General features: G+C 46.2%; 1 long non-coding RNA gene across 1 annotated transcript in view; it reads right to left on the bottom strand.

The window, feature by feature from the left end:
- The window catches only part of LOC102453109 (uncharacterized), a 52,494-nt gene that overhangs the window by 18,960 nt on the left and 11,845 nt on the right, over nt 1-21,689 (bottom strand). The gene's annotated exons all lie outside the window — the stretch shown is intronic.

The raw sequence follows: 21,689 nt of genomic DNA on the forward strand, positions 1-21,689 counted from the left end.
GGCGGCCGCCCCGCTCGCCCTGCCCTATATCCGCCCCTGGCTGCCAGCATGAAGAGGGGGCAGGTGGCACTGCGAGATGGTGCTGGGGGGAATCAGCTTTTAAGATGGCTCCCTCCAGCACGAGGTCCTGCTCCTCCCCTCCTCCGGGCTAGGCTTATTGGTTAATTGTATGGTCAACTGCACATTGATATCCCTAATGGAGTGGCCGTTGTTTTCAACCCAGCATTTCTCATGAGAAGGAACTGAAAATGGGGGGGAGGGATAGCTCAGTGGTTTGTGTATTGACCTACTCAACCCAGGGTTGTGAGTTTAGTCCTCAAGGAGGCCATTTAGGGATCTGGGGCAAATCTGTTAGGGTATGTCTACACTACAAAGTTAATTCAAACTAACAGACATTAGTTCAAATTAACTTTAATAGGCACTACACTAGCGCTCCGCTAGTTCGAATTTAAATCAAACTAGCGGAGCGCTTAGTTCGAACTAGGAAAACCTCATTTTATGAGGATTAAGCCTAGTTCGAACTAGCTAGTTTGAATTAAGGGGTGTGTAGCCCCTTAATTCGAACTAGTGGGAGGCTAGCCCTCCCCAGGTTTCCCTGGTGGCCACTCTGGCCAACACCAGGGAAACTCGTCTGCCCCCCTCCCGGCCCCGGACCCCCTAAAGGGGCACGGGCTGGCTATGGTGCCCGTGCCAGGTGCAAGCCTGCCAGCACCCAGCCAGCAGACCCGGCACCTGGCATGGATCGAGCCACCCACCCGATGCCCCCCAGCCCTCCCCCTCTTCCCGGGACCAGGCTGGCGGCTCCCGGGAGCTTGCCCGGGACCGCAAGAGGCAGGCACCCGCCTGGGCTAGTGCAGACATCGTGGACCTCGTCCACGATCTCCGCACTAGGCACAGGAAAGTGGCAGGCTAGGGCAGGAGAGCTGCCAGCCTGGCCACCCAGGAGCAGGTGTGCAAGAGAATCAAGGGGGTCCACTGAGACCCCCGACCCTGAGCCCTGAGCTTACAATGGCCGTCCTGGGTCAGACCAAAGGTCCATCTAGCCCAGTAGCCTGTCTGCCGACAGCGGCCAACCCTAGGGACCCTGGAGGGGATGGACCGAAGACAGTGACCAAGCCATTTGTCTCGTGCCATCCCTCTCCAGCCTTCCACAAACCTTGGGCAGGGACACCACTCCTACCCCCTGGCTAATACCACTCCATGGACCCAACCTCCATGACTTGATCTCACTTCCCTTTATACTCTCTTGTAGTTCTAGCCTTCACATCCTCCTGCAGCAAGGAGTTCCAGAGGTTGACTCTTTGCTTTGTGAAGAACAACTTTCTGTTACTAGTTTGAAGCCTGCTACCCATTCCTTTCCTTTGGTGTCCTCTAGTCCTTCTATTATGGGAACTAATGAAGAACTTTTCTGTATGCACCCTCTCCACCCCACTCCTGCCTTTAGAGACTTCTATCCTGTCCCCCCTCCGTCTCCTCTTTTCTAAGCTGAAAAGTCCCAGTCTCTTTAGCCTCTCTTCATATGGGACCTGTTCCCAACCCCTGATCATTTTAGTTGCCCTCCCCTCTCCCAGCCTCTCTCTTCCCCTCTCCCACCTCCTTTTCCCAGTCTCCCCCAGTTTTGTTCAATAAAGAGAGATTCTATTTTTGACCACTCATTTTCTTTATTTTGTACATCAGGAAGGGGGGCTAGGGAAGGGTAAGTGGAAGGAGGTGAGGGAGGAATGGGGCATGAGCCCCCGATGGGGAGGACCAATTGCCCCCTCTCCCCAGATGGCAGCCTGCGGCAAGTGCAGCCGGGCTGATGGCTGAGTGGTGTGATGTGCCCAGTGTGGGTAGTCCAGGCAATCCAAGCCAGGACTGCTTTGCAAGCGGGGCACCCCTGAGAACTGTCTGTCCAGGGTGGGGGTCGGGACCCTTTAAGCACAGTCCTCGGCTAGCCTGAGACAGCATCTCCACGCTCTAAGTCCTCATCTGATGCCCTGCCGGCACTGCTTCCGGCCATCCTTAACCCCGGTTCAGGGTCCACTTAATGTGGACATGCTAGTTCGAATTAGCAGAATGCTAATTCGAACTAGTTTTTTAGTCTGGATCCGTTAGTTCGAATTAGCTTAGTTCAAATTAACTAATTCGAACTAAGTTAGTTCGAATTAACGTTGTAGTGTAGACGCACCCTTAGGGATGGTACTTGGTCCTGTTGTGAAGGCAGGGGACTGGACTCAAGGTCCTTTCCAATTCTAGGAGATAGGTATATCTCCATTCATTTATAAAACAAACAAAAATAATGGTCAGATTGCAGCACATGCTCTGTAATAAGATCTCATACCTTTCAGACGCCAACAGGCCCTAGGGGAAGAGGCCAGAGATGTACATGAAATCTCATCTTGTATTTATTTAAATTAAACTTTCCATGTGGTTATAAAATACAATTGTGTCATTGTCATTTATTTGTACTATTGCTCCAGCATTTATTTTATTTAATTGTTACTTTCTTGAGCTAAACCAGAATCAGATGACTGTACACCTACTGTAACATTTATTGCAACTTTTATTGCTATTTAAATGTATAATTCTCTGTTCTTTTCCACATTTTTTACATACCTAGAATTTGCAGGGTCTGCTGATGGATGCGTAGCAGCACTTTGAGTGGATGCAGAGGGAGCGTAGGACTGTCACAGGGACTGCCAAATGCAACCAGAACACACTTCACTTCACATGTGCTTGAGTTAGGTGTGTGTCACTTTCGTAATATCAGTAGGAACAAAACTATGTGGAAGAAACCTTGCAAAATCTGGTAACCCTGCTCATGGAAAATGGGCCACATGCAGAACCCCAAGGGGTCACATGCAGCCCTTGGGCCACAGGTTGCCTGCCTCTGTCTTAAAACTTTTGCTGATTTATAGCTTGATTTTTTTGGAAAGTGCTGAATACCCAACATTTTAGATGAAGACTTCTGAAAATCAAGCCTTCGGTTGCTAACAAAAAGATATGGATGTTGGTGGAAAGGAATATTTTCCTGAGCCAGAAAAAACACATGATGTGTTTTGCTAAACTGTTGCTATTCATGTCTCTTTTGTACTTAGGAACACGCCTCAGATGGGACAGTATTGTGCTGGAAAGGCTCTGTACAAGCATGTACATGGTGAAGTACATCTAGTCCCTGCCCCCTAAGACGTTAAGGTCTAGGTTTTTTATGCAGTGATAGGATCTGGACTCCCAAATCTAATTAAAATCAATGGGAATTGGGTGTCCGCATCAGCTGCTGGTTTGGGAAATGTCAGCCTCATGTTTTATTTCTGATGTAAGCTGCATTGAACTGAAATTAAAAGCTGGCTTCCAGTTATTAACACCGGAACTAAGTTACTATCATAAATAGGGCCCTACCAAATTCACAGTCCATTTTGGTCAATTTCATGGTCGTGGGGTTTTAAAACTAGTACATTTCAATATTTTAGATATTTAAATCTGAAATGTCATGGCTTTGTAATTTTAGAGGTCCTGATCCAAAAAGGAGCGGTGCAAGGGTCACAAGGTTATTGTATGGGGGCTGCAGTATTGCTACCATATTTCTGCGTAGCTGCTGGCAGCAGCATTGCCTTCAGAGCTGAGTAGCTGGAGAGCAATGGCTGGAGGGGTACCACCAGCAGCACAGAATTAAGGATGGCATGGTATGGTGTTGCCTCTCTTATTTCTGCCCTGCTCCCTGCACAACTGGGCCTCTAGTCAGCAGCTGTCACTCTCTGGCCACCCAGCTCTGAAAAAAACAGTACAGAAGTAAGGGTGACGTGGGTATGGGATTACCACCCTAACTTCTGCACTGCTGCTGGCACGGCACTGCCCTCAGAGCTGGGCATCCAGCCAACATTACAACCACTGCTCTCCAGTTACCCAGCTCTGAAGGCAGCAGAATAGAAGTAAGGGTGGCACTACTGTGACCCTCCTAAAATAATCTTGTGATCTCTCTGCAACAGCCTTTTGACATCAGTGGGCATCGCAACAGGCCTTCCATGCTTCAGCACCAACACATGTTACTGCCAAATGACTTCAAATGCCAAGTCTGATGAAATACTGAGTTTTGTAATGCAAATTCAAGGATGTGATCTTGCTATTATCACGAGATCACTATGTCTTATGGTCTCCATGACTTAGACCAAAAGGGGAGCTCGGCACAGAGCTCTGTTCCATGCAAGTCCCCTGGATGGCAACACTCAGGAGAGGGGAGCATTGGCAATTTATGGTGATGTGCATTTTGCCAGCCTTTCCTGCTACAGAGGTATTGTAGTAAAGCCTTCAGCTGCCACTTCATCTAAGGGGGAAAGATTCCAGTCTCATTCCATCCCCCTAATGTTCAGCCCAGCTACTTGGGCGTGACCCTATGCGAACCTGCAGACTGCTAACCTAAGCCCCAGTTTGGAGACAAGTTAGCGAGGCTATAGTTCAGGTTGGGCTCTGTTCCTGAAGAATTTCTCCGTGACAGGTCTTCAGAGATCCAGCCCTCCATTCCCTGCACACCTACATTTGCCACTAAAGAGGGGGAGAGTTTATTTGTGATTGAGTTAAAAACTCAGATTTGATTTGGAAAAGAAGCCATTGCTTTTTCTGCATTTTTTTCCCAGGCATTCATAACATGACCGAAAGAGGGTCTTGTTTTGGTGACTAGTTATGAAAATGAATCATTTCTTACTGGTAATTACAGCTGCTCAAAAAATTCACAGCAATTTTGCCTGATTGGGAGTTGTAGAATGACTCAGATACTTTCAAAATAATCAGTGTAATTTTTTTAGCTAGTTTCAGTGGGAACTCTCTGGGTCATGAAAAGCAAGAGTCTTTCTAAAACTTCCAAATCTTGGGCTTCAGAGTGTTGATATTTTTCCTACTGAGATGCTTGAAAAACTAAGAAATCCTTCCAACAGATGAACTACAGTATGAACGATGCTTTTAAATTCTGCCTTAAAAGGTATTATTACACAAAGTGTTTACATAGCTGGTATCTGCAGTCGTTTAGCAGGCAGGAAACATCATTGTTGCGCGTGAGCTCAAACTCCTAGATGGCAAGATAGGATATTTTACAGTCTGTGGTTGCTATTCTCGTTCATGTGGCTACCTTGAGTCAGTATGAACATTTATGCCGGGTAAAAGACCTTCAGTTAAATAATAAGTCTGTGAAAACTAGCTTGGGGCCAAGTTTTCAACATCCGCCTTTCAAGCTCACACCTCCAATGATCCCTGCTGGCCTGTGTTCTTTTCTCAGGGAACCCAAGTCATTCTTTCATGCAGCAATTTCTTAGCTCTTCTTCTTACCCACTTTGCCTTCCTTTGGAACAAGGCTAGATTGTGCCTTTTCGACACAGTCTAGAGTGGGGAGCAAAGCAGCAGAGACAGCTCAAAGAGGGGCTGCGTCTCAGTGAGAAGCAATTGCCCTTCTAAGGGTATGTCTAAGGGTATGTCTACACTACCACCCTAGTTCGAACTTGGTGGGTTAGGGTTAGGGCTAGGGTTAGGGTTAGGCTCAAGAGCTTGTGTGCAAAAAGGTGTGTGTGGACAGCAAACAGGGATTTCTTGCGCAAGGTGGCCATTCTGTTAATGGCAATCAGAGCTTTCTTGCGCAAGAACATCCATGCAGTGTGGATGCTCTCTTGTGCAAAAGCACATTGCTTTTCCAATGCACTTTTGGGCTGTGTCTAGACTGGCAAGTTTTTCCGCAAAATCATTTGATTTTGCGGAAAAACTTGCCAGCTGTCTACACTGGCCGCTTGAATTTCCGGAAAAGCACTGACGATCTCATGTAAGATTGTCAGTGCTTTTCTGGAAATACTATGCTGCTCCCGTTCGGGCAAAAGTCTTTTTCCGAAAGACTTTTGCGCAAAAGGGCCAGTGTGGACAGCAGAGATTTGTTTTCAGCAAAAAAGCCCCGATCGTGAAAATGGCGATCGGGGCTTTTTTGCGGAAAAGCGCATCTAGATTGGCCACAGATGCTTTTCCGCAAAAAGTGCTTTTGCGGAAAAGCATCCTGCCAATCTAGACGCGCTTTTCCAAAAATGCTTTTAACGGAAAGCTTTTCCGTTAAAAGCATTTTCGGAAAATCATACCAGTGTAGATGTAGCCTTGTAGTGTGGACTCTCTCTTGTGCAAGAACTTTTTGCGGAAGATCTCTTCCGCGAAAAGGTTCTTGCGCAAGAAGCCTACAGTGTAGCCTCAGAGAAAGAGGGAGAGCATGGTGGCTGGACCAGCATTCCAGCTCTCCTGTATGGGCCCCCAGATTGGCCCAGGGTCTTTAGGCCTGGGCCCTGTGGAGAGGGTTGCTAGGTGTCTGGTTTTGAACCAAACAGTCCAGTATTTGAGCTTTCCTTTTGGAAAACAAATTGAGAAAATATAAATGTCCGGTATTTTTTAAATAAGATGTAACATAGATTGTGATGTAATGTCAAGTGTGTCTGGTATTTTTGTTGACACTATCTGGCAACCCTACCTGTGGAATAATCAGCCACTGCAAGAGCCAGCTGATCTAGCCCAATAACACACAGCTTTAACAAGAAACTGACATGAGCTGCAAAAAGAAACACTTTGCTGAAATACTATTTGACACGTTAACCAAAGCAGCTGCTTTCGTCATCAGCCAGAACAAAACCCTATTTCTAGGAATTTAAACTAGTTATTAATGCCTCATCCATTTCATTCAGATCACTGATAACGCCTGGGGGTTATATTCAGATTTTTCGTCCTTCCAGATCTTTTCACAAATATGAATTAAAAAACAAACTACACGGTTTTGCAGTAAGACTAAAAGTTTGCTGAGTGATGAAGGTCTAAGATATGAAATGTGGTAAAAAAATGTCACGGAACATCATGTGAAACCCAAAAGCTGCAAAGTGGCGGTCAGAGGCAGCTGCCGTTTTAGGAGTGGAAAAAATGCATCTCTTTTGCCTTGATATACCAGAGGACATAGACTAGGCCTGTAATCAAAAAATGTCGAGTCCATGAAATCACAAGGTCTTATCTTAATATTTTCTTGAGGAGGGGAAGCAAAGGGTATGTGCAGCATGCAAGGCATAGGATAGTCATGTGCATACTGGTGACGACCCTAACCTTGCAATCACTTATGCATTGTGCTTAACATTATACAAATACAGTAATTCCTCATTGAATACAGTAGATATGTTTCAGAAAATGATCATGCTAAGTGAAAACATGTTATGCGGGGTCAATTTTCCTATTGAAAATAATGGAAAAGGTGGGGGTTGCGTTTCAAGTGCACATGCGCTCGCAGCTCCAGCCTGCATTTCTTAGCAGCTGGGAACGGGACATAAGGTTAGAGGAGAAAGGAGACTGGGTTATAGCAGGGAGGGGAGGTGTTTGGCTCTGGAGAAGGGAAGGGAATGTAAGGGAAGGACAGGGGAGGGGTCTTGCAGCCAGTGGCTGGGTTTCCCCAGCTGGCTTACCCTGCCTCTGGAGGTTCACCGCTTGCCGCGCCATTCCCTGGTGACCCCCTCTGGCTGGATCCCTCGCTCGCTCTCTTCTGGGTTTCCCCAGCTTTCGGGTCAGGGGCAGCTGTCCAGGGCTTTCTCTGCCTCCTTAAAAGCATTCGGCCAGAGGGGGTCACTGGGGAACTGTGCGGTGAGCGGAGAATCTCTGCCGCTTTGTAAGGAGGCAGACGAAGCCCCACGCAGCTGCCGGTGACCGTCGAGGTGGGGAAACCCAGCCGCCAGCTGCAAGCGGGGGGCGGAGGAGAGGGAGCGAAGCATCCGGCCAGAGGGGGTTGCTGGGGAACAGCACGGCAAGCGGAGAACCTCTGCCGCTTTGCAGGGAAAGCCTCGCGCAGCTGCCGGCCGCCAGCTGGCTCTAGGGAAAATCGTGTTATTGCGGGGATGGATCGTGTTGTTCGAAAAATGTTCCCCCCAAAAGAATCGTGCTATTGCAAAAACGTGTTACGCGGGCACGTGTTAACGGAGGGATTACTGTACTTCCGGTGGGAGCAGCAATTTAGGCTAATACTGCCCACTGCAGGTAGCTTTATTTAATGCACAATTTGAACATTTGTAAGAAAGCATCCAAGATGCCATACTGATAGGTGGCCCATGAGCTATTAAAATAGCCACTAGCTATGAATAAAATCCTTTCTGTTTCTTTAATCCTTGCATTCAACTCAAGTCTCTCCTTGGTATAATAAGAGTTTTGGCACCTGTCCATAGCCCATCATGAGGTAAGAATTTACTTACTCTAGTTTAGGAGACATGTTTGCACAGACTTAACGAGATATCTTCAAAGAACATCACCTACACAGTATATACAAATAAGCTATCACCAATGTTCCCTCTCATTTTTTCCACCCACGTGCAGAATAAATTTTGTTATGTGCCTGAAGGCATGTGCAGATATTCACCACTAATAGAAACACATGCTGCCCATTCTGGGCAGCTGTGGGCACTCTGCCAATCAGCTGGGTACTGGCTGAATCTCTCCTGGGTGACTGCCTAAGTGCTCCGCTTACAGTGAACTCCAGCTACCACTAATCTGACTATTGTACACATCTACAAGAAGGAACAGTAGTGCTCAGATTACTCAGCTTAAAAGGCTCTTTGATCTTCTTACATTTTTTATGGAAGTCATGATACAGATATGTGGGGGTGGAGAATAGCCCAGAATAAAAGGTGAAGTGAAAGCCACAGCACCCTTCCTGGAACAGGAAAGAAGAAGTCTCTGCCAGGCCTGTGGAGAGGTGAGTGAAAATCTTGTAGGTCAATTAGAAAGCAAAATTTACAAAACTGTGAGGCAATAGAAGAAAAGGCTTTGAGACAGCAAAAGGAATCCCCAGTACTTCTGGGAACTTCACATACAGCAAGGAGGCTTTGTAAATGTACTTCCCCTTATGACTAAGCCAGGGGGTCTTCCAAACAGCTAACAGACTTATTAAGTCAATGTTTCTCTTTTTAAAGAACTATCTCATCTGACCAGAAATGTCCCTCTCACATGAGGGAACAGTGAGGAAGTGAGGAAACAAATTAACAGAGCCAGAGATGTATCCAGAAGCCTCCTACTACAAGACAAGTCCAACAAAGAAACCAACAGAACACCACTGGCCATCACCTAGGGTACGTCTAAACTACATGCCTCCGTCAACGGAGGCATGTAGATTAGACAGATCGGCAGAGGGAAATGAAGCCGCGATTTAAATAATCGCGGCTTCATTTAAATTTAAATGGCTTCCCCGCTCTGCCGATCAGCTGTTTGCCGGCAGAGCGGGTCAGTCTAGACGTTCCCCTGTCAACAGAAAACTCTTTTGTCGACCGCCCCGTTATGCCTCGTGGGATGAGGTTTACCAGGGCGGTCGACAAAAGGATTTTCTGTCGACAGGGGAACGTCTAGACTGACCCGCTCTGCCGACAAACAGCTGATCGGCAGAGCGGGGCAGCCATTTAAATTTCAATGTAGCCGCGATTATTTAAATCGCGGCTTCATTTCCCTCTGCCGATCTGTCTAATCTACATGCCTCCGTCAACGGAGGCATGTAGTTTAGACGTACCCTTACAGTCCTCATCTAAAACCTCTCCAACACATCATCAGTGATCTACAAATCCATCCTGGACAATGATCCCTCACTTTCACAGGCCTTGGGAGGCAGGCCAGTCCTCGCCCACAGGCAACCCACCAACCTGAAGCAATTTCTCACCAGCAACTATACACTGCACCACAGTAACTGTAACTCAGGAACCAATCCATGCAACAAACCTCGACGACAACTCTGCCCACATATCTACACCAGCGACACCATCACAGGACCTAACCAGATCAGCCACACCATCACAGGTTCATTCACCTGCATATCTACCAATGTAATTTACGCCATCATGTGCCAGCAATGCCCCTCTGCTATATATTTCAGTTAGTCTATAAGGTGCCACAGGACTCCTCACCGCTTCTGCTATATACAGTAATTCCTCGCTTAACACGTGCCCGCTTAACATGTTTTCACGATAGCACCATTTTTTTGGGGGGAACATTTTTCAAACAACACAACCCGCCCCGCAATAACACGATTTTCCCTAGGGTCGGCTGGTGGCCGGCAGCTGCGCGAGGCTTTCCCTGCAAAGCGGCAGAGGTTCTTCACTCGGCGTGCTGTTCCCTGGCGACCCTCTATGGCCGGATGCTTCACTCCCTCTCCTCCGCCCCCTGCTTGCAGCTGGGTTTCCACAGCTGGCTGGTCACCGGCAGCTGCATGGGGCTTACTCTGCCTCCAGAAGTTCTCCGCTCACCACGCTATTTCCTGGCGACACCCTCTGGCTGGATGCCTCGCTCCCTCTCCTCTGTCCCCCACTTGCAGCTGGCAGCTGGGTTTTCCCAGCTCACCGGTCACCGGCAGCTGCACCTGCCTCCTTACAAACCGGTGGAGGTTCTCCGCTCACCGCGCAGCTCCCTGATGACCCCCTCCGGCTGGATGCCTTGCGTCCGGCCCGAAGGGGTTGCCAGGGAATGGCGCGGCAAGCAATGAACCTCTGGAGTCAGGGTAAGCCCTGCGCAGCTGCCGGTGACCGACCAGCTGGGGAAACCCAGCTGCCAGCTGCAAGCGGGAGGCAAAGGAGAGGGAGCGAGACATCCGGCCAGAGGGGGTCGCCAGGGAATGGCACGGTGAGCAGAGAACCTCCGAAGGCAGGGTAAGCCCCGCGCAGCTCCTTGATACACTGCCGCTTTGAAATGCCACATGGAGCCCTGGGTCAGCTGAGGACTCCCCAGCTAATCCTGGGCTCCACACAGCATTTCCATTGAACCTGGAATCAGCTGGGGACTCCCCAGCTGACCGCGGGTTCCATGTAGCATTTCCCCAGAACCTGGGGTCAGCTGGGGACTCCCCACCCTGGGCTCCACATGGAGCAGAGCCACATGGAGCCTGGGTCAGTTCCTTGGGCTTTGATTTGAAACACTGAGGCAGGGTTTCAAAGGGGCAGCACCGCACAGCTGAGCCTGGGATCAGCTGTGCAGCACCGCCCCTTTGAAATGCCGCCCCACTTTGAAGTATTGCCTCTTCCCCCTCTCTTTGGGAAAAGAGGGGAAAATTGACTAGTTGACTTGACTAGCCAATAAGTCAACTAGTCCTTAATAATCTTAGCCTGGATGGCTACCTTGGTCTATCAGAGCTGGAAAGCCCTGCCAAGAAAATGAAAGAATATATTTTTTGTTGAAAGAAAGAAAGAAAGAAAGAAAGAAAGAAAGAAAGAAAGAAAGAAAGAAAGAAAGAAAGAAAGAAAGAAAGAAAGAAAGAAAGAAAGAAAGATCATTGTTGTCCTATAATGATCCCACGTCCCTTGGACCTCCAGATTTTGTGAAAATTCCTGTCTGAGTTCAAACACTGTGGGTATGTCTACAATGCAACACTATCATGAAATAACTAGCGCTAATCTGAAATAACTTAGTCTGCATCTACACAGCAGGCACTTATTTCATATAGTGTCAAAATACTGTCAAGCTGGAGAACTTCTTACTTCCACTCCTGTAACCCTCATTGTACAAGGAGTAAGGGAAATCGGAGGAAGAATGCTCTATTTCAAAATAAGTACTGTGTAAATGCTCTCTATTTCGAGATAAGCTACACAATTGATGTAGCTCAGTTTGCATAGTTTATGCCAAGTTAAGTGCTGCAGTGTAGATGTACCATGCCTACATCTAGACTACATCCCTTTTTCGTAAAAGGGATGTAAATTAGACGTATCGCAATTGCTAATGAAGCGGGGATTTAAATGTCCCCCACTTCATTAGCATAAAAATGGCTGCCGCTTTTTTTCCACAGGGAGCTTTGCCGGAGAAAAGCGCCAGTCTAGACGCTGATCTTGCAGAAAATAAAGCCTTTTCTGAAAGAGCCCTTATCCTTCTTGAAATAAGGGATAAGGGATCTTTCGGAAAAGGCTTTATTTTCTGCAAGATCAGCGTCTAGACTGGCGCTTTTTTCCGACAAAGCTCCATGCAGAAAAAAAGCGGCAGCCATTTTATGCTAATGAAGCGGAAGAGATTTAAATCCCCGCTTCATTAGCAATTGCAATATGTCTAATTTACATCCCTTTTATGAAAAAGGGATGTAGTCTAGACATAGCCCATGTGATTCAGGTCCACATCTCTGTTGTAACTGACAATGGTATAAAATGATCAGTAGTTATAACAGATAACTGCAACTTGTCTATGCCCGGCAGCAGGCATCCAGTTCACTAATACAGAGATAACATTTTATATAAGAAACGCATTATTCATATTACTTTCATTTTTGCTACTTTTAAATTATGATAAAAGCGGCGAGGAGTCCTGTGGCACCTTGTAGACTAACTGAAGTGTAGGAGCATAAGCTTTAGTGGGCAAAGACCTTTAGAGGCCTCTAGAAATTTCCACTACATGCATCTGACGAAGTGGGTCTTTGCCCACTAAAGCTTATGTTCCTACACTTCAGTTAGTCTATAAGGGTATGTCACACTACCCTCCTAGTTCGAACTAGGAGGGTAATGTAGGCATACCGCACTTGCAAATGAAGCCCATGGAACGAGGTGTACCAGTAGTTCGGAATAGGCATCCTAGTCCGAACTACCTAGTTCGAGCCCCGTGTAGCCACACTGCACGGGGTTCGAACCAGCGGGGATTTAAAAATGGCGGCTCCCCGCTTATGCAAATGAAGCCCGGGAAATTCAAATCCCGGGCTTCATTTGCAAGTGCGGTATGCCTACATTACCCCGCTAGTTCGAACTAGCGGGGTAGTGTAGACATACCCTAAGATGCCACAGGACTCCTCGCCTCTTTTGCAGATTCAGACTAACACGGCTACCCCTCTGATACTTAAATTATGATGACATAATATTATGGTCTCTGGCAAACAGATTATGGATACAGTAGATGCTGCATAGAGTGACATCACTGCCTCCATCCATACTCCCCATACCGAGGCATGCCTTAAAAGGGATAAGCCATAAGATCTCTGGGGTGATGTGGAAATATGTCATTAGGGAGTTGCCCATTTCTCTCTACTATTCTCCCAACCTCAGTTCTATGCACCTATGGTCTCTTTAGCCAGTGTAAGTAAAGCACTGATCTCTAATATTATAAACTTCACATGCTATTAACCTGGTACAAGGAATTCTAACTGTTTTGATATTCAAAGCTAGAAAAGACCTCACCTTACAATGTTTTGCAATTGTCTAGCTGACAGCTTTATTCCATTTGCAGATAAGAGAAAAGAAACGAAAAAAGAGATCTGATTAATTCTAGAGATGTGACTGGTTAACCAGTAAGCATCACCCTTACCGGATGATCCTTATCGGTAACTGGTTAACCGAGGGGACCGCAGGGCTGGAGCAGCCCCCTGACCATGGAATCCTGGTTAACAGATTATATAGGATTTTATATCCCTAATTCATGTTGCATGTTAATCCATGGAATGTCATGTTTCAATAACAGTGCGCCTGGCCACACGAGGGCACCAAACTCTAATCTATTTCATCTCACTTCTAGGACATGTTGGGAAGGGAAAGAAAATTAGTATCTTTCTTCGTTTTTCTTTGTCTACTCTCACAAAATCACAAGCAACACGATGCTTTGGTTTAAAAAAATGAGAGTGAAAAAATATGAAAAACAAATCCGATCTCTGCTGTGACAAAAATTTTAAGTCATAGGCATGATCTATGGGGAAATATAAATCAACAAATTGAAAAAATGAAAAACAGGATTTATAATGTTTCCAAGAAATAAACCTCTAAAGGTTTATTTCAAAGGGTTCATCAAAGGAGACAATTTCAGTGCTGCCAACTGACTGGGACTGAAAAGGTTAATGTAGCTATGACTATATCTGCTGAGCCACTGTAGAGTGGGGTTATGCTCTTTATCAGTCCAAGGCAGTGATTCTCGGTCTGTTCCAGAGGATGAGTCCATTGTACTCCAAGAAAGAATGCTGAGACTTCTCTTTTATGCAATGGTAAAGAAAGGGAGCGTAGGTGCACCCTGCCTGGCTCTCTTTCTGACTCTCTCTAGGATGCAAACCTCCATGATCTAAGGCAGCGCTACTCAACACACAGCCCCTGTGCATGCAGCCTGTGGTGCCTTGAGCTGCTTCCTGGGCCCCCTGCTTGCCTCATTGGTGGGGCTCCAGCGGCAGTGCCGAGCCATGAGGCGAGCCACGCGGCTTTGAGACAAGCCGCCTGCTGGATCTGCCACAGCCACAGTGCCTGCCCACGAATGGAGCCACGTGGCGCGACACTGAAACAGGCCGCCTCGGCACATGCTTGGGAGCTCCAGCCGCCAGGGAGCGATGGCAAAAGGCAGCAGCAGAGTACGCCCGCCATGTCTGCCACAGCAGCAGTGCCTCCCCGAGCCAGGCCACATCGATGGGTGCACGGCAGCTGCTGGGGATGGCAAGAAGCAGCGGGGGAGCCGGGCAGCGAGGCACATGGCAGAGCTAGGCAGCGGGAGAGCGAGGCTGAGGTGAGAAAGACCTGTGCAGCTGCGCTGGGGCTTGGGTAGGGTTACCATATGTCTGTTTTTTCCTGGACATGTTCTTGTTTTCACATGTTAAATCACCATCCGGACAGGTTTTTTAAAAGGCAAAAAATGTCTGGCATTTTTTGCCCTGCAAAGGGAATTGGGGAGGGGGGCAGCGGCACGTGCCTTCAATGAAACGTTCAGAGCCGCGCACCCAGACCATTCATGGCTGCTCTGTGCACGGGCTCCAGCAACTGGAGGGAAAATCACGTGGCTCCAGTGAGACCCAGGGTGTTACCCTCCATCCTGCCAGATTTTTGTCCCGGGCTCTGCAGGAGGGAAAGGGTATTGAGTTAGAGCAGGGAGGCTGGGGGGGCCTGGCTCTGGGGGAGGAGAGGAGCATTGGGTTGGAGTGGGAGGGGTGGAGGATGTCTGGTTCTGGGGGAGGGGTGGGTGCATTGGGTTAGAGCAAGGGTCTGGGGGGTACCTGGCTCGGGGCATTGGATTGGAATGGGAGGACTGGAGGGTGCCTGGTTCTGGGAGAGGGAAGGGAACTCGGCATTAGAACTTCTGACTTCTTTCCTTTTCTGTAGGTGGGCAGTGGGTGCGTTGGTTAGATTTGGGGGTTCCAGTCTGCTCTGTGAGTATTGTGGGAGCTGGTGCTTGAGGGGGTGAGCAGGGGAAAGGAAGGGATTCTGGAAGCAGGATTCCCGAGTTCCTTTTCTAGCCATGTCACTTTTCCCCTCAGGGCCTTTAACTTCACATTGATTGTACTTATATTTCAGTAAATATTGTATTGGCAGTTTTTGTTTGATTAGTTAAAATTGTAAAGCCAAAACCAAAAAGTAGTCAATAAAATGGTCTTCTGTTGATATGTGTTTTAGTAGTTACATTGCTGGACTGTCATTGCTCATCAAAAGTGCTGTCATGTGGGTGGAAATTGGGTAAATACTGTATTTTATTAATATCAGCAGAACTGACTTAAATGGGGCCTGTGTGTTGTGTAGTTTTGCCTTAATCTTTGTATTCATGCCTGTCAGTATGAAAGAAGCTATTTGCATAAATATTTCATATATTTGCATATAGGTGCAACCACACTTAAGTTGCAGTCCTCGACATGTGCTGTGGGTATCATTGTGGCCCCGGAGGCTTCCAATGCTGAATAGACCTGATCTAAGGCATTTGTGTGGAACTAGAGCTAATCACTTTGGTATCTCAATGCTAAACAACAGAACTTCCAAAGGAAGAATCCAGGTACACTGGCATCAACAGAGTTACCAACTCCTGCTATAGTATTGCAAGTCTTGTAATAGTTGGTGTTTTTCTTAAACCCTGAGCTGCTGAAGTTAAGGGATTGCATGAGAATCTCATCTTCCAGAGTGTTTAAAGTACATTTCTAGCCCATGTGGTCAGGGCTGCTGACAGGAGGAGGAAAGGGGTACAGTGGCAGCTGCCCCAGGACTTAATGATTTAAAAAGGGCCCAGGGTTCGTGGCTGCTGCCACCGCTACCTCAGCAGCAATAACTGGAGCCCCAGGTCCTTTAAATAGCTGCCAGAGCCCCTAGCCATTCTCCTTCACCTGAGGACCTGCTACTTTTGGGGCTCGAAAGTGACTCCCCCAGGACCAAGACAACCATTTATGGAGGCATGGGGTGCAGTAGCACCCTCCCCAGGTTGGGTACCTGTATTTCATACTTGAGGACTGCTTAAAGCTCCAGAGGCAGTTCTTAAATGCAACAAGAGTTTGAGCTGCTTGCAGCTTTGCCTTTGAGGGAGAGAGTTTGCTTTTAAAAAAAAAAAAAAAAAGGAGGCAGAGTGATTATCAGTAACAAAAGGCCAGGCATTCAAGTAATTGAAGGATTATTAGATCATCATGAAAACACTGTAGGGTACTCCACTTAAAAGATAGGGTGGGGAAGAGTAGGAATGAGTGTTGTGCTACTGGCAGGGCCAGATTAACGGGGAGGGGGGGCTAGCTGGGTAGCTGCCCAGGGCACCAACCTATGGGGAGGCGCCTGATGGCAGCTGTAAGGGGTGCCACGTGCCCGGGGGCCACACGGCGCCCCTTTGAGCTGCCATCAGGCGCCGCGTGCCTGGGGCCATGCAGTGCCCCTTCGAGCTGCCATCAGGCGCCGCGTGCCCGATAGCAGCTGTAAGGTGCGCAGCGCACTAGGGGGGAATGGGGTCGCTCATGAGCCGTGCGCCTGGGGCAGAGCCACACATGCGTCGTGCGCCTGCTGCCTGGAGCGCAGGAATGGCTCGAGCCAGCCCTAGCTCCTGGGATTTGCATTTGGATCACTACTGTTCAGCTTACAAATGTTCCTGAAAAAGGGGTGAACAGTGACTAATTCAAATCTAACTGCAAAGGGTTACAAAGGAATCTCACAAAACTGGGTGATTGGGCAACCCAAGAGCAGATGGAATTCAGTGTTGATAAGTGCAAAGTAATGCACATGGAAAAATATCTGTTCAGTGTGCACTGGCAGTGTAAAAACTAAAAAGCTATCTGAATATTGGGAATCATTAGGAAAGGAATAGATAAGATAAAATACCATATTGTCTCCATATTGTATGCCCACATTTGAATACTGTATGCAGATCTGGTCACCCCGTCTTAAAAAGACATATTGGATTTGGAAAAGTTACAGAAAGGGCAACAGAAATTATTAGGGGTAAGGAACAGCTTCTTCCATATGAGGAGAGATTAATAAGACTAAGAATTTTCATCTTGGAAAAGAAATGACTAAGGAGTGGGGGAGATATGTTAGAGGTCTAGAAAATCATGAATGGTGTAGAAAAATAGAATAAGGAAAGGTTTTTCATTCTTTCACTAACATAATACAAGAAGCTGACCCAATTAAATGTATAGGCAGCAAATTTAAAACAAACAAAATAAATTATTTTTTCACAGTCAGCTTGCGGCTCTCTTTGCCAGGAGATGGTAGAAAGGCCCAACCCATGACACAATAAGAACAAAATAAGTTCAGGAGCATAGGTCCATCAATGGCTACTAGTCAGAATAGATAGGGATGGTGTCTCTAGCCTCTATTTGGCAGAAGCTGGGAATAGGTGACAGGGGATGTATCATAATGATTGCCTTTTCGGTTTATTCCTTCTGAAGCACCTGACATTGTCCACTGCTGAACGATAAGATACAGGGCTAGGAGAACCATTGTTCTGACCTGGTATGGCCATTCCTATGTTCTTATACAGAGCTGAAATAGAGTCCAGGAGTCTTGATGGGGTCTGTCTCTCTCCACATAGTAACAAATAAAGACTATACATTAAGGCTATTGTCTACACTCGCAGCTTCTTGCGTGAGTAATATGCAAATGAGGCTAAGCGTGGAATATTGCCGAGCCTCATTTGCATACCTAATGAGACACCACTTTTTTTCAGAAGAGGCTCTTGCGCAAGAAGGAGCTTCTACACTGCCCCTTCTTGTGCAAGAAAAACCCTCTTGCGCAATGTCGTTACACCTATTACTTGACAGGAAGAACAGCATTGTAACACTGCTGAAGCCTCTGTTCTCAGTCCTTCTGCCCCATGTTCTCATTCTTTTCTCCCTACCCCCAACATGGCATACACAGGTTTCTCCCCTCACCAAAATCTGAAATGGCACCCCTGTCCAGGACATGGCCTAGTCTCTCATCAGGCCTGTTGGGATTGCACAGAAATCTTGGAAACATGAGCCAGGTGCACTCTACTGGCTCAGACACCAAAAGGAAAACTCCTGACATGTTATTTGGGAGAATCACAATTTTTAGCCATACTCATGATTTTGGAGGCCCGACTTCTGCTTTTAACTCCTGAAATTGGTGATGCTTCATTAATTGGGCCACCACATCACTCAGTTGTATTGCACCTTTCACATAAAATTCTTCTTTAGGTCAGACACCATTGGAGGTACTGATTTTTGAAAGCAGAACAGAGCTGTGGAATGACTGTCTTACTAAACATTGCGCAACCAGAAGTTGGAAAACAGCAATGTGCACAACAAACCAATGGTCTAAAAGCCAGTGTCCCACAATAAGAGAAGAGCATTACATTGTTAACCTCTCCTCTTCAAATCGTATTTGTTTCAGTCTATTTTGTTCCTATGGGATTTGCCATTCCCACAGGATAGTTGGCTGACAGAAAGACACATAATATAATCACACTGACTTTCTATTTGTAAGGTGACAAACTCCTTTGAAGACAATATGATACCTATGTTACTGCAAAGCCAGGAATACCTTATGCACTGATAGGCACCACGTGTCTTATGAGAGAGTTGGTGATATTTAATAGTAGATTCTTAGTTGCTATAGCAACTGTCATAGCTATGGTATTTATGCTGTGATATGGTGGAATACCTATTTTTTAAGCTATACAGGGATGTATGGCATGAAAGTGTCAAGTATTTAAAAATCCATGTTTAAAGAAAATACCTATTATGAAGTGAGCAGGTACGTTGCTAGAAGTTCTTTCTAACATGATGCTTTGCAACAACAGAACAAGTATAATAAACCAAACTGCAAAGATTATCTAGAAGAGCGTTTTGAGATGTTAAAAAAAGCCCTAAAGAATCTGCAGCATTTTTATATGGTTTTATTGGTGAGCAGTAATGCACTGGTCTTCACACTACACACCATACCTTGTGGACTAGTTTCATCACATAGCTTTCGAGTGTATGTAATGATTTCATCAGGGTTGTTAGCAGAGACCAGACCTTCTGAACAAAAAGCACAAGCTTCTCCCACAGGAGTTAAAGGAGAAACTCTGTTACCTGACAACAATAAGAGCTTCTAGCTGCTAGAGGGGGATGTGACACACATAGCCAGCATGTGATGTGCCACTCTATCTAAATTTCTCAAAACTCGCATGGTAGTGCTGCTACATAAACACTCTAATTGGAAATAGACTTGTTGATATCTTCTTGGTAGGGCAAGCCTTTCTTGGAAGGCAACCTGACGATATCCAGACAGAGATCAAGATCTGTATGCCCTACTTTCAATAAACAACATATCAGAAAGATTGGTGCCAAAGTGGAACAACTTCAAGGAAGAGGGTAGCGCTTATACACTAGACCAAAAAAAATGGGGTTAGACGTACTAATGGGATTAGAAGGAGGGAGAGTATGAAGCTAATGTATTTAGGATGGGGAAGAAAGAAATAAAAATATTTTGCCCAGGGGAGGTAGCTTATATAGGTAAGACAGAACATTTCTGCTGGAGCCCCTGGTTGAATTGTTAGCAACATATGACCCACTTTCATCCAACAATGGCTCTTTTCTGTTTTCATCATTGGCTGGAACGCAGCTGCACCTTTATTCCAGTTCCACCTCTTTCTGCCTCCTTTAATAGGTGAAGCAAGCAGCCTTCCAAAGCTTAGAGCCATCCTATGCCCAGCTGAATAGGTTGACCAGATAGAAAGTGTGAAAACTAAGAATGGATGTGTGAAAAATACGTGCCTATATATGAAAAAAATCCAGATATTGGAACTGTCCCTATAAAATCAGGACATCTAGACACCCTACAGCTGAACTACTGAAGGAACAGCAGAGAATAGTCATATGTAACTGTTCTTGCTAGGTTTTTTTCTAGTTCTGGATTAGCCTGAGCCTGCCCTAGGAAGGAGAGAGCCAACAGAGCTCTTCTGAATTGTTTTACAATATTGACAAAGACTATTGGCTATTTTTAAGGCAATTCATCGTATCTGCTGCTGCACTGAGTTAAACAAATGAGGCATGATCAGCTTTCCTAAATATAAACCAAATCCTAAATGCTTTAGTCAAACTAATAAAAAATGTAGATGGTATCATGAGCTTTCACGGGCACAACCCACTTCTTCACATGAAGCACAAAAGCTCATGATACCATCTACATTTTTTGTTGTCCTGCAGCACCTTACAGACTAATTCATTGTTTTTTAAGGTTTTTTTTTCAGTTACAGACTAACATGGCTACCCCTCCGAAACTTTTAGTCAAACTCTGTGGCTACGTCTACACTGGCGGCTTCTTGTGCGAGAACTCTTTTGCAGAAGAGTTCTTGTGCAAAAACTCTTTCACAAGAGAGCGTCTACACTGCCATGTCCTTTTGCGCAAGAGATGTGCTTTTGCACAAGAGCATCCATGGCAGTGTGGATGCTCTCTTGCGCAAGAAAACTCTGATGGCCATTGTAACCACAGGGGCTTCTTGCAGAAGAAATTCATGTTGCCTGTCTACACTGCCCTCTTGTGAAAGAACTCTTGCACAAGAGGGCTTATTCCTCGTGGGGAGAGGAATAATTCTTTTGGAAGAAGCCCTGTTTTACAATGCTATACTGTAAATTTACTTGCGCAAGAACGCTCATGCAGTGTAGACAGCAGGCAAGTTTTTGCGCAAGAACAGCTGTTCTTGCGCAAGAAGCTGCCAGTGTAGACGCAGCCACGTGTAACTGACAAGTTAAGGATTCAGGACTATATGAGCTACTAATCTGATCTGGAGTGGCTGTTTCCCAGTAACTCCTTCCCTTCCCCTTCTCCTCTCCCCCACTTCACAGGTAAGGCTAAGTACTGCTGCACAAGAGTTCCCTAATATAGTTGTAGGCAGAGGCAGTTTGATCAATCATACAGTGGTATTGTCTAAAACCATTTGTTTCTTCAAAATGTAAGCATTCTTGGGTTTTTAAGTTGGTTTCTAGGCCTTATGGATGCAAACAAAACCTACCAAATGTGGCCTGCTAACGTGCTAGCATCAATCCTTTAACCACGCCAGTGCTTAATTTTAAGAGTGTGAATAGATCCACTGATCCGTCCAACAAGAGGAGTGAGAAAACATCCAGTGACACTACTCATGTGCTTAAAGTGAAGTATGTGCATAAGTGTTTGCAAGATTAGGGCTTCCCTGTCCCAAATTGAAACAGTAGCCCTAATAGGGGAGTAAATTGCTCCCATTTATCTCAGTGGGGTAGTAATTCTGACTGATCTAAGACCCTGTGTTTGCAAACACTTCAGAAGGTGCATAACTTTGCTCACAAGAATAGTCACATTGATTTAAGTATGCCTGTAACTGTAGTGTAGTAATAGAGATGTAGCCGTGTTAGTCTGGTCTAGCTGAAACGAAGGACAGGATTATGCAGCACTTTAAAGACTAACAAGACGGTTTATTAGGTGATGAGCTTTCGTGGGCCAGACCCACTTCTTCAGATCAAATTGTGGAAAATTGGCATGACCATATATACCAAAGGGATACAATACAAAAAAAGTGAACACATATAAAAAGGACAA

Source organism: Pelodiscus sinensis, chromosome 4, assembly GCF_049634645.1.
Source record: "Pelodiscus sinensis isolate JC-2024 chromosome 4, ASM4963464v1, whole genome shotgun sequence".
Lineage (NCBI taxonomy): Eukaryota > Metazoa > Chordata > Testudines > Trionychidae > Pelodiscus > Pelodiscus sinensis.